General features: G+C 39.5%; 1 protein-coding gene across 6 annotated transcripts in view; it reads left to right on the top strand.

Annotated features, from left to right (window-relative positions):
• Window positions 1-694: 694 nt before the first annotated feature.
• LOC137654612 (RNA-binding protein 1-like) overlaps window positions 695-14066 on the top strand; it is a 130412-nt gene continuing 117040 nt past the window's right edge. For 2 of the 6 annotated variants that reach the window (XM_068388407.1, XM_068388406.1), the window contains exon 1: window positions 696-853. The gene's annotated coding sequence lies outside the window, so the exon portion shown is untranslated. Of the gene's footprint in view, window positions 854-14066 lie in introns of all 6 variants that reach the window. The other 4 variants (XM_068388405.1, XM_068388404.1, XR_011046663.1 and 1 more) reach the window with 3 other exon arrangements.

Here is a 14066-nt window from a genome sequence, read left to right as displayed (position 1 = left end):
GAAATGTCAATAGTATACAGGGGACTGAATCATCGCACAGTAGACTATGTCTTGGATGACCGGGAACGTATGGTAACATTTCCTATTTTTGCGCAAGAAAAGTGGAAAATCTATCTTTAAATAAACAAGTACAAATTTCTTAGAGGCAATCCTACTTATCCATAATTTTATTTCAGCATATTTAACCTAGTTTTGGTGCTGTGAGTATGAAGTAACAAGATATCTGTAGTCTTATAAAGGTTATACTGCGTGTAATAACATGCTGTAGTTTGAGATTTTATTAAGTTGAACACATTTTAGTTGCATTTCTGTAAATTGAAGAAAAAATGCCGATAATATGACTAGAAACAAAAGAATTATGAAACACTGGCGGGTAAACAGTAACTGAAAATAAATGGCTGATAATTGTATTTTCAATATTCTCATAAAAAAATAATTGAAGAGACTATCTTATGAAGAACAAACGATATCTGCCGAAGAAGTAGGACATGTGACGTTTGAAAGGCGCAAGTTGTGCATAACAGAAGATATAAATGGACGTTTTATTTATCTATAGCGTTACCAACAAAGCTAAATTACATATTGTATAATCTAATTACCCAATAAGTTCATGAAAATAGCAAATGAGATTAAACATCTACTTTCAATTATGGAACTTGACTTTTCGCCATCTATTTAGAAGTGTATAAACTAACATTTCCATATCGGTCCGTACCACCCAAGTGTTGCTAAAGTTGACAGTCTCACTTCACCGACCTTTGTAGCGTGTTGCGGACTTGCGGTTCACCCCATCGGCAAATCATTACTACTCAGTGCTTGTGTTGTGCTTACGCTGCTCTTATTATTTATACTGGTAAGTGATCCCCCCTAGCTAAACGCGTATGTTGTGTGCATGTTTAAGTGTAAAGAATTTAAGTAGTAACGTCATATTTTGTTGCGTAAGCATGGCGTTGAATACGCAGCTTCCTCCTAGTCAGTTAGACTACGGCAGGAAGGCGTCTTGAAACAACAATGGTGGAAAGTCACGGTTATTTTAAATAGATTGGACGTTGGTGTATTTTCTATTCTAAGTTTGTTGGCCTTCTTTTCCTAATACATATTATTGATTCGTAAGGTTAAATGCTTGGTAGCGTTATGTGTACACACATATGATGGAAAATTCTTTATCGTTGTGAAAGTGCTCTCAAAGATCTATATAGTAAGGGACCTTGCCGCGCCGCAGCCACTAATATCTCTGAATTAGCATCTGGAGTCTTCTATTTCTTTAAGGTTAAAGGGCAAGGCAAGTTCCATAATATTTGAAATGTTCATATATGCTTCTTTTCCTAGTTCCCTTTCTATCATTATTCTACGATGCAATAGATAAAGAAGTCAGAAGTCCAGTCTAGTGTACTTGTATGTCGGTATTACTGTACTTACGGTCGGGGAAACTTTTCCTAGTAAAAACCAACTCTTCCTAACAGAAAAACGCCCGTTTCCTTCGAAAATTACACTTATTTTTTACGGAAATGAATACTTAATGTAATATTGGGGTAAGGCAAAATTGGTCAGATGCAATGTCTCGAACTATTATTTTCGAAAACTATAAGGCTGTTAGAAATTACCCAACCTACTACTTTATTAATATTTGTATGTTTGGTTTTGAAAAATATTATAATACCACTAAAAAAATGAATATGGGTTTCCAATAATTGCCGCCTTCATTTTAGGGCTTCGCAGAAATAATACTAGAAATTATTTCTAGAAAAGTTAGTAGGTCATACTAAAGGAAGGTTTCGAATTAAAAATTTATGAAAAAATCTGGAATATCTATTGTCCAGGTTTGCCTCGTCTTGAAAATTGGAAAGGCAATTTTGGACACTAGATTAGAAAAGCAACTAATTCATGATAAGTCATAAAGTAATAGATTTTGTGCATGTTCTAATCTTTTATATTCTTATATATTCATATGTATTCTTAATTAAGAAAATTATTGGTAAATGGTAGTTCTTTGAAAATATTTTTAACCATTTAAATCAATAGACAAAATATTGATTTATGAAAGGTTAAAAAAAAACATGTTTTCTTTTTAACGATAATGGAAAAACATGAAAAAAATAAGTAGAAGTACAAAACCTGAAATGAATGGGAACAATTCAGTATATAATATAACCAAACACGTAGAAAATTAAATGCTTGAATACAAGACTTGTCTATTTACCACAAGTGAGTGCTAAAAAAACTGCTTCAGTTCTTTTAAAGGTGGCACTAATTATTTTCTTTGAGGGCTGGGTTCCATAAATAAAGGCCCTTAATTACATTTGTGATATGAAAAATGTTTATCCGTTTGGTGCCCTGGATACTCCTCCACTCCAAATACCTGGCTCTTGTCTTACTGGAATTAGTATAAACCGGCAGGGGTCTCTTTCCTCAGTAAGATATGGACTGCATCACAAGGAACTGGCTATCCTTTAATGAGTTTAACCAATGAATCTTCTATGGATTTAGTTGGTCTATGGGAAGTGAAAATGAAATAGCTCCCAGTCCCGGGCATAAAGGGGGCCTAAGAATCTCCAAGTTTGTAAATACTAAAGAATATTTTATCTATGAATCAGATTGGGAAGTTACAGCAACTAGAGAATGAATTTATGAAATATAATTTGGATATCTTGGCCCTAAGTGAAACATGTTGTAAGGGGATTTGTAAAGAACGCTTAGACTAAGGCAATGGATATATCCACTCAGGAAGAACAAATGGAGTTGGAAGAGAAGGGATAGGAATGATGATGACACCAAGAGCAGAAAAGTCATTAATGGAATGAGGAGCTGGAAATACAGGTAGTATATTGTTACTTGCAAAGTTTAAATCAAAGCAGTGCAATATAATTATTATAGTTTGCTATTCACCAAGAACTGATTCCCTGGAAGAAAGGAAAGATAAATACCATGAAGAACAAGTGTAATAGATGTGATCCCAGAGAGATATATGCAAATTATGAGTGGTGACCTCAATACTAAAGCTGGAAGGAATAATCAAGGTAGAGAGAATGTGATGAATGTTGAGGGTCTTGGCAAAGTTGCAAATGAAAATGGAGCACATTTTATAAGTTTTATATATATATATATATATATATATATATATATAATGTGCGTGTATATATATATAATGTGCATGTATATATTATATATATATATATATAATGTGCGTGTATATATTATATATATATATATACACATACATGCACACATGTGATTTCAATCAATATAAATATCACCCACGAATGGCATTTAATACAAGAATTCTATCTTGGGAATATATATTCACTTGGAATTCATTTTATGGTAACAGCTTCTGGCCGGGTGGAGATTCGAACCCCCACCTGTACAGCCGGAAACCATGCCTGCGAAGACACTACCGACTGAGCTATCAAGAGAGAAAAAAGTTTATGACAGGTCCCTGTACATATTCCTGTTGAATTCTGGAATCTGTTCATAGACTTGAAATAAACCCATCTCCACCATTTTATGGTAACAGCTTCTGGCCGAGTGGAGATTCGAACCCCCACCTGTTACCATAAAATGAATTCCAGGTGGATTTATATTCCCAAGATAGAATTCGGTATTAAATGCCATTCGTGGGTGATATTTACATTGATTGAAATCATGTGTGCTTGTGATATATATTCATTTAAAATAACCATGTGTTGCAAACTCACGATTTAGCTATCATGGTGGAGATAGGTTTATATCAAGTCTATGAACAGATTCCTGAATTCGACAGGAATATGTTTCTGGGGTTTATTTCAAGTCTATGAACAGATTCCTGAATTCGACAGGAATATGTTCGGGGACTTGTCATAAACTTTTATCTCTCTTGATAGCCCAGTCGGTAGAGTCTTTGCAGGCATGGTTTCCGGCCGTACAGGTGGGGATTCGAATCTCCACCCGACCAGAAGCTGTTACCATAAGATTTCCAAGGGGATATGTATTCCCAAGATAGAATTCGGTATTAAATGCCATTCGTGGGTGATTTTTACATAGATTGAAATCACGTGTGCTTATGATATATATTCATGTATATTATATGTATATATATGTATATTATATATATATATATATATATATATATATATATATATATATATATATGTATATTATATATATATATATATATATATATATATATATATATATATATATATATATATATATATACAGTATATATATTATATGTATATATTATATGTATATATTATATATATATTATATATAAAATATATTATATATATATATAATATATATATAATATGTTTTATATATATATAATATGTTTTATATATATATAATATATATGTTATATATATATATATATATATATATATATATATATATATATATATATATATATGTTTTATATATATATAATATATATGTTTTATATATATATATATATTTATATATATATATATATATATATATATAATATATGTTTTATATATATATAATATATATGTTTTATATATATATATAATATATATGTTATATATATATTATATATATATATATGTATATATATATATATATGTATATATATATATATATATGTATATATATATGTATATATATATATATGTATATATATATATGTATATATATATATGTATATATATATATATATATATATATATATATATATATATATATATATATACCCGCCACTAGAAATGACCCTTTTTAGCAGGTGTCTAATGAGCTTGGGGACTCCTCCTACTCAAGCCCAGGTAGCTGGTAAGGGAGTGTCATTGTTCTCTAAATCTCTATATGTATGTTCGTATGTTTGCTTTCCCTATAAATTGTAAAGAAACTTCTCAATAAATCAGTCCTCTGAAGAAGTATCACGAAACTAGTCAGGACTTAAGCGTATATTTCGTATTTTCTTTTTCCCTGTGGTTCTTCTGCATCTGAGCATCACGTTTTTCTGTGATTTTTACGCATATATATATTTATATATATTTATATGTATATATATATGTATGCCTATTTTCCTGTCCATTTTGAGAAATGTAAATTACTGGCTGCCGCCACCTTAGCTGATACATTTTATATATATATAATATATATATATATATATATATATATATATATATATATATATATATATATAATGTATGTATCCACTGATAATGGGGGACCCCAAGTGGGAACTCTGGGTTTTGGGTGGGGTTATGTTATATAATGGTAAAACAAATCTTTTCTTTATACACTGTATTCTTGGACGTATAGTAAATCCATAGACAACTGCACAAATTATGTAATCCTATACTAATTATATTTTTCATTTATTTGTTGACATTCTACGGGTCGGTTGTACATACCAGTTTTAGATCTTCTGCGCATAAACCCCGCCCTCCTTTATTTTTACCTATAGTATTACTTGTTTCCTTATAACCCCTCCCCATTATTCCCGACGTCATTCAAGTATTTTTACCCGCGACAAAGTATTCTACTTTACATAATGCAACTGTACCCTTCCTTTTATGTAATATCCACATGTACTTATTACATTTTACGCAAGAATTACTCATTTTCTTAGAAACCCTCCTCATTTTTATCCATGTTATTCAAGTATTCTTCTTGATCTGACCCTTCTAATACCGTATGTACCCATTCTTCTATCCATTACTCACATGGGCATATTGCATTTTATCCGAACCATTCTTCTAATACCGTATGTTTATGCAATACCCACTTGGACATATTTTTTACCCTAGTTATTTAAGTATATTAAGAGTCTTTACCCCTCTAATATCGTTATTTATTTGTTGATGCAATACCCACTTGTATATTTGTTTCCATGCCCCTTTCAACTTTTTTCTCCCTTATTACATCATTTCAATTTATTACCGTTAAATAATATTTTTGCCCTTCATTTCAACTTGCTATATTCTTTCATACCTCTTGTTATTACCCTATCACACCCAGATTTCACATAAACACTTGCTGTGAATAAGTTTCCTATGCAAGTTCATTCAAGTTTACTTTTTAGACTCTGTTCTGTGTTCTGTTTCCGTTAACCAATCTCGTGCCCATACGTATGGAAAGTTTCACAGGGGGGGTTAATATTTCCCCTCTCCCCTTTCCTTATCTCTTCAAGTGCTTGCATCAGTCCTTCCTAAGCCTTTTTCACTGTAAAACCTTTGTCTGTGTTAAGACTTCGTATTCTACTTTCGTGGGCTATTATGGAACTTCCTATACAGTGGAACCTCCACGTACGACTGTTCCCATACCCGAAGTAGAAATTGATCAAATTTTCGTCTCGACACCCGAAGGTATGCTCCGTCCGACGTAGATCATACGCGTAGAATTTTCTCGAAGCATTGGTTGTAGTTTCTTGTTTACGCCGGTAGACAGCAGCACGTCAGAGGGACGCCATTGAGCGTCGCATCGGTCAGTTCTCTGTGCCAAACCAGTCGATGGGGCATTGCTGTTGTTTTCCCGACCCCCCCCAGTGAGGATTCTGGAGGTGTGTCTTGGCACCTTTGTGTATCAGAACATTGAAGGTAACTACCGGGACTAGTGAGCCGTCTGGGTTCCACTTCACTAGCAAACCCTGGTGTACTTCCAGGTCAGACCAACATCTCCTATATGGCAGATAGGAGAGTGGAACTCAAGATGCAGGAACCCGAGTAGATCATCTTGATGACAGATTGGATCTGTCGATGATCTCCTTGGATCTTGGCCACCTGACTAAAGGACAGTAGAGCATTCCCGGAGAACAATCTATGATCCGATTCATGGTCAGTCACCTTCATAAGAGTGGTCTCGGTATGCAGTGGGGAGACTGAGAGTACCTTGATTGAGAGACAATTGAAGAACAGTAATGTGGTCATACACCAACTGTTCTCGGGGTGAATCCAGCGCGTCCAGTAGATTCCCACCAAGAACAAAACAAAAGTTATGTCTTAGGCAGCTACCACCGCTGTGAATCCAGTGTCAGGTAGGCTGCGTCCAGTAGATTCCTACCAAGAACAAAACAAAAATTAATGTCTTTGGCAGCTAGTTAAACAGCGGTAGTCTTCACCTGGAAGGACACTTCACCTCTAACTGGATGTAGCCTAGAATGCTGGTGCAGGAACCGGTCAACCCCTCTTAACTGTTCTGACAGTACCTGTTACTCTATGCCAATTTGGCTCAGTACAGACTTATTTACAAGACAAATCTGTGCCCCTGTAATAACAAGCGCACAAAATAAGGTTTTGTGTTTCATTTCTATACCTACTGCCGAGTGTTGAGACGTGCACAACTGGACTGACGAGGTGCTGTTTCAGTTACATACTGGATTACAGGACAATCCTCTGGTGCTTCCTGATATCAGTGACCAAGCCCTCAGTGTCAGGCACACAAGATTTCACCTCCGCCTTATGGCCCAGAATCACGTTAGTTGGTGGGATGTAATTACGGAGCTTGAGCAGATGGTTAAAATGCACTCCAGACACACTGAAGATGCACACACTGAGGCTCAGTTACAGATGGATCTTGATAGACTATAGGAGAAGTGGGACCCCAATGGACCCAGATTTCCAGGTTCCATAGCTTAGATGCTGCCAAGAGCAACTCCAAAGCTGGGACTGTACCTGGAAAATGCATTACCTTGATCCTGTTCCTGCTGGTCTTGTCCAGTTTGAAGCTTAGTTGACCGGCGTCCTTCAGAAATTGCTGAACTAAGGCATCCCGGAGCTTGGCTCCTTTCAGCTGAGAGTTGGGTGCGACACCTGACCTTTCCATTCAGCAGTTCACGACTAGCTCCAAGGACTCTGAAAGAGAATCCTGACCACCACAAACCTCCTTATACAAGGCCAGTCCAGTAGGCAACTTGGAAGTGGTAGGTTCATTAGCAAGCAAACAGCCAGTTAAAGGGGGGCCAGTGGGGTAACCAGTCTGCTGCATCATTCTGATCACCTGACCAGTAGTTAACAACAAAGTTAAATTTAGACAGGTCCTCCAGTGTCCGTGCTAGATGACTGTTCACCATCTTATGTTATGAAGATACATAGGGACAGTGATCAGAATGAATCACAAAGAAACTGACCATAGAGGAAGGCCCTGAAGGATTTCACTCCCCATCGCAGAGCAACCAACTCACGTTCATTGGTAAAGTAACGGGTCTCGCAGTCAAGGAAGGTTATGGTGTTGTACGCTATCATCCGACGCTCCCCTGGATGCTCCAAGGACTCTCGGCACAGACAAGCACCTGCACCCTCACCCGAAGCATCTACAAACAACTCCAAGGGTTTAGTATCAGCGTAGTCGTCAGGGTATGACAACATAACCTCCTCCTTGATCAGCTCCTTCAAACGCACAAAGGCACAGTCCATTTCAGTTTTCTGGTTCCTTGGGATTTACGTCCTCTAGTCTTTGCAGATAACGGTTTGGCTATCTGTGAGCATGTGGGGATAATCTTCTGTTGGAAGTTTACTAGTCCCAGGAATCCCCGTATCTCACGCACAGGGGTAGGTTTAGGGAAGTCCTCCACTTTCTGGGTGTATTTTGGCAGCTTACGCATCAGAACGTCCAACTAGATAACCAAGATAATTGACCTTCGCTTGAACTCAAGAACTCTTCCCGAGTTTTATTTTGTCTGTGCTTCTGGATAGTAGCCAAAACTTGTTCTACCAGTTTCAGGTGTTCCTCAAAAGATGACTCAAGGTTCAAGATGTCATCAATGTAGACAACCAACTTGACTTTTGGGAACTCTTAAAGAATACTCTGCATTTTTAAACATAAGACTTACCCGGTAGTTATATAGCTTACGTCCATGACGTCACGGCAGAGAATTCAAAACTCGCGCCAATCGCCGATCGGATAGCCAGGTGTGCCACCCCTGCGCCCTAGCGAGGTACCTAGGAACCATTCCAGGAACCCTCATATATTCCCTGCCGTCGCTAGCGGCGTCACGTGGATATTCTGCTTCGATAGTTTGCTGATATTTTGCTGATTTACTTTGGTGATGTACAAAACTTTGGTTGTTGACTCCCGCTTGTTTGATTTTGCTCTTGGATTTTCTTGGATACGTTTGGATTTAGAAATTTTTTACCCTTGTTGATTTCTCTCTAAAATTTTTCAAAATGGCCACCCCCCCCCATAACTTTTAGGATGTATGTGAGTGGGTGTAAGACCCGAATGGCTAAAGCTTCTCTTGATCCCCATTCACTCTGCATTAAATGCAGAGGTAAAGAATGTGATTTGGGTGATCGGTGTGATGAGTGTGTTCTTTTGTCTGAGAATGAATGGATTGAGTTTGATCGCTATAGGCGTAAACTTCAAAGAGATAGATTAAGAAGAAGTTCTTCTTGTTCTTCAACAGATCTTTCCTCTTCTCGTGTCACTGACCCTATTCCTTCCTCTGTAGTGGTAGATTCTGATCCCGCTGCTGTAACTGCTAATGAGCCTATGCTTAAGGACATGTAGGTAGCGATTCAAGCGCTGGGCGCTAAAGTGGAATCGCTTGCGGCGGACAAAACGCAGCTTATGTCCGATGTAAAGCAGTTAAAGGGTGAAAGTGCAAAAAGTGCAGTGAAGTTATTTAGTGCAGTGGAGGGTACGCCTACTGGTGTCTGTCGTTCTCCTAGTCTTAGACCTCTTCCAAGCTCCCCAACCCCTGGGAGAAGGAATGTCGAACGGCAAAAGGAGACGAGAGGCTTTAAAGCACGAGCAGGCGTCCTCTCGAACGTACCTGTTGACGTTTCCCAGGACGTTCGCCCTCACCATAGGAAAGGTGAGGTTAAGTTGTTTTCGTCGTCTTCGGATGACGCAATACCTAAAAGAGGCTGGCGGCCAATTTCCAGACCTCTTAAGAGGACCTTTGATAAGGCCAACCAACGTCCTAATAGCGCATCGCGGCCTGGCTGTAGCCATTGGGATAGTCCAGAGCAATTTCTATCTTCATTTGAGAACTCTCCTGCTAAATGTCCTGCTAGGACGTCGGACTCTGCCAAAGATCTTGCTGAGCAGTTGTCAGAACCAGGCTTAACCTCGGTTCATGCTCCCCCACAGCCGTCAGACTGGTTTTCACCATCCAGACGTTCTGAAGGCCTTATGAGCGGTGAGGAAAACGTTGTGGTGTCGTCACCAATATCACAACGAATGGATCCAAATTTGAACATGCTACAAGAGATGCAACAAAGGCTCTCTTCTTTCATGCAAAGTTACCAAGCCCGTTCAGTAAGAGAGTAGCAGTCCTGGATCCTGAACTTCAGGAAGCCTCTCTCCTGGACGCCAGGTGGCGTAAGACTGTCAGTCGAGAGGCTCTGAATGATGATCTCATTTTTGTCTTTCCTTTGAAAGGCTGTAACACTGTTCCTCTTAAGGAAAGTGAACGTCAGACATACCATTGTAGCGACAAGCGTCAAGCAGACAGACGTGACAGTGATTGTCAGGCTCGAGACAGCGAGCGGTCTGCTCAATGCGACGTGAAACGTCCTGTAGGACGTGTTCCCAAACGTGTCGTTAAGCGTGCGATGGTTCATGATCTCGACCGTCCTTCTATACGAGGCGCCGAGCTTCCTGCTAGCTATAGCATCGAATGTCCTGTAGGACGTGATCCTGAGCGATCAACTAAGAACGAAGTTGAGTTCTCAGCCAGACCTAACATCGAACGTTCTTTAAACTGAGGCGCCAAACGTCCTCTTAAGCTCAAAGGTGAACTGCATTCAGGACGTGAGCTCGAACGTCCTACAAAACGAGACGTCGAACGTCCTGCTAAACAAGTTGTCGAACGTCCTAGTTCATAGGACGTCAACCGCCCTTAAAGACTCAATATCGAATGTCCTCCAGGACGCGTCGCCGAGCGACAAGCGGTACGCGGCGCTGAGCGCCAGTCAAGAAGCGACGTCAAGCGTTTTTCAGAACGCGACCCTGAGCGACCTACTTCTTCCCATGTTGCTGGTGATTTAGAAGTGAGTCTTGATTATGAAGATGAGTACTACGCTCTTCAGGATGACTCTGATTTTAACAGAGATTATAATCAGGAACACGTTGGTTCCGATCGCGTTGATTGCGAGCGTTTTAATGAGCGTCAAGCGGTAGGTCTGCTTGGCGACATACGTGATGATCCAGGTTCTGTTGCTGTCGAAAGTCAGGATCTTCATGAGAAGGACACGGTACTCGACGTTTTTGCTCCCGATGGAGCTTTACCAGAGAAGGACATTGAGGGTCAGCTTTCTCCTATTGAGTTTGAGGAGGTTTCAGAAGATGAATCTCAACTTACTTCGTCCTTCAATAGATCTGGAAAAATTTATGAAAGTTTTCACTGAGGAATTCTCAGAATTTTTTGTACCCGTTGCTCCACGTTCTCCACCTTCCGAATTTACTCTTGGGAAGGCTTCAAAGAAGTCTCGGTTTACCAAGATGGTCTTGTCACGTTCTTCTAAAAGGGCTCTAAGACTGAGGGGTGACTGGATGCAGTCCAAGAAAGACCTAAGGAAAGCGGCTTTCGCATTTCCTCCAGCTAGACTAGCATCTAGGTCTAGTATCTGGTACAAGACAGGAGAAGTTCTCGGCTTGGGGGTACCTGCCTCTGCCCAGGGAGATTTCTCAAGTCTTGTAGACGCTCCTCGTCGGTCGGCCATGAGGAAGACCAAGATTTTCTGGTCTACCTCGGACCTGGATCATCTGCTTAAGGGCATATTTAAAGCCTTCGAAGTTTTTAACTTCCTTGACTGGACGTTAGGAGCCTTGGGTAAGAAAGTTGCTGCTTTTAAAGAAGGTGATACCTCTAACTTAGTCCACTTAATGTTCTCTATGGATAAGGCATTGCGGGACGGGTCCAGTGAGTTGGCGGCACTTTTCTGCAGGGATTCTCAAGAAAAGGGCTCAAATGTGCTCATTTCTGTCACTGGGGGTTACTCCCTTCCAGAAATCTGAGTTATTATATGCTCCTCTTTCTCCCTTGCTGTTCCCTCAAGAGTTCATAAAGGAAATATTGTCTGCTTTAATGGGAAAGGCCACTCAAGATCTGGTCTCTAAGACAGCTAGAAAGGTCCTCCCATCCTCTTTTTCCAGCCGCAAACCTAAGGAAGAAACAACTTTTCCTAAGTTCTCCCAGCCCTTTCGAGGGAGGTCTTCCAGCAGGGGTAGCACCAGACCCGATGCAAGACGAAATAAGAGGAGAGGCTTCAGATCAGGGCGAAGCAGAGTCTGACTGCTTTCGCCTTCAGGCAGTAGGAGCCAGACTACTCAACTTCTGGCGAGCGTGGGAGAAGAGAGGAGCAGACAGTTGGTCAATACAGATTTTGAAGGAGGGTCACAAAATCCCCTTTATAGGGAATCCTCCTTTGATCTTAGCTCCAGTGGATCTCTCTCCCAGTTGCAAAGAGACAAGCATTATTTTTTCAGGTGTGTCTAATGTTGGAGAAGGGGGCCATAGAAAGAGTACAGGACATACATTCTCCAGGCTTTTACAACCGCCTGTTCCTGGTACCCAAGAACTCGGGGGGAATGGCGTCCAGTCCTGGACGTGAGTGCATTGAACAAGTTCGTCCAGAAGACGTTCTCAACGGAGACTTCGAAATCAGTTCTTGCTGTAGTAAGGAAAGGCGACTGGATGGTCTCATTAGACCTCCAGGACGCTTATTTTCACATCCCAATTCATCCGAACTTCATGCATTATCTAAGATTCGTATTCAAGGGGGAAATTTTTCAATTTCGAGCCCTATGTTTCGGCCTCACCACCGCCCCTCAAATATTTACGAAACTCATGCTCAACGTTGTAGTGGTTTGCGGACTGTGGCCAGAGGTAGCACCCGAACTGCCTATTGTCCGAATGCCGACCACAACCCGACGTTCACTACACAACAAATACTGTATACAACGGTGAAATACTCAAAGAAACCTAAGTAACAGGTCAAGAGAACGGAGCCCTGGGCACCACCCCTTGATTTATACTGGGCAAGGGGACCCAGCTTGAACCTTGTTATTTATCATACCTTTCCTTCTCTTGCCCTTGGCTTGCTGATTATAAGTAAAGGTATAAGAACATTAGGTGAAAGGGAATATTGTTTTTACTGATAACTAGACAGTATGGGAAATTAAATTTTGATAGATTACTGTACTTATGAGGAAAGGACACCATGGTGTAAGGAACTAGAATGAAATGGTGTATTCATAAAAACAAGAAAAAAAATATTTATTTGACCAAACTGTTAGGATTACAATTACATTGACCCAACAATCCAAATAGAAAATTAAAGGCAAAATTAGCATCCCTTTACGTCAAACTTCAGCAACAGGGTAACAAGATAAACAAACAGGAAATTTTTTTCCCCCCAGGTGGGAGACTCATAAGTGTTCCTATACAGTACAAGTATAAACCAAGGCACACCTAACCGTGTATCTATTTGGGCAAGTACCAGTGTGCCATTTCAATAGTTCCAGTTAACTATTAATGTTTATGACACCTAACGGTTTTGGATATCTCCGCAAAAAGACGGTTTTAGGCCCCTTTACGTTCACTTGGTTCTGTGGCAAACATTTAAAAAAACTGTCCATCACTAAGTTCCAGTATGGAATCACCTTTTGTGATGTGGAGTAGCAATATCTTGTTCCTTGTTGATGATCGAACACGAGCAATCGCCAATGGCCTTATAATACATTAGTTGTGGTGTTATTCAGTCAAACACTTGATGGGACTTACAGTTCACTCTCAATGTAATATGTATACAGAGCAGCATCACAGACCACTACACACTGGTAACAGGCCATCAACCACATTCATACTTGTTATGCGATACACTGGATTCCAGGGACGGATGTACTCGCTCTTTTCTAGATACCTACAGTAGTGAGCTAGATAATCTTCCCTTACACTCCCTACTGAGTGTAGGGGCTGCTGTCAATACCTGGAAAGGAACAATAACAAATTAAGACATTTTTGGAAAAAGGGGGCTTGAGGGATACAAAAGAAAAAAAATTAAAATAGAATATGTTTCATACACAAACCACTAAAGTTTTCTCAGACACAAACCCTTATATATTGCAACGTAGCAAAGATTCTCCACTCAAGGGGCATCAGAGCCTCCTTGTATCTTGAC

This window comes from Palaemon carinicauda, chromosome 15, assembly GCF_036898095.1.
Source record: "Palaemon carinicauda isolate YSFRI2023 chromosome 15, ASM3689809v2, whole genome shotgun sequence".
In the NCBI taxonomy this organism is placed as follows: Eukaryota; Metazoa; Arthropoda; class Malacostraca; order Decapoda; family Palaemonidae; genus Palaemon; species Palaemon carinicauda.
This window is presented reverse-complemented; position numbering and strand designations above follow the sequence as displayed.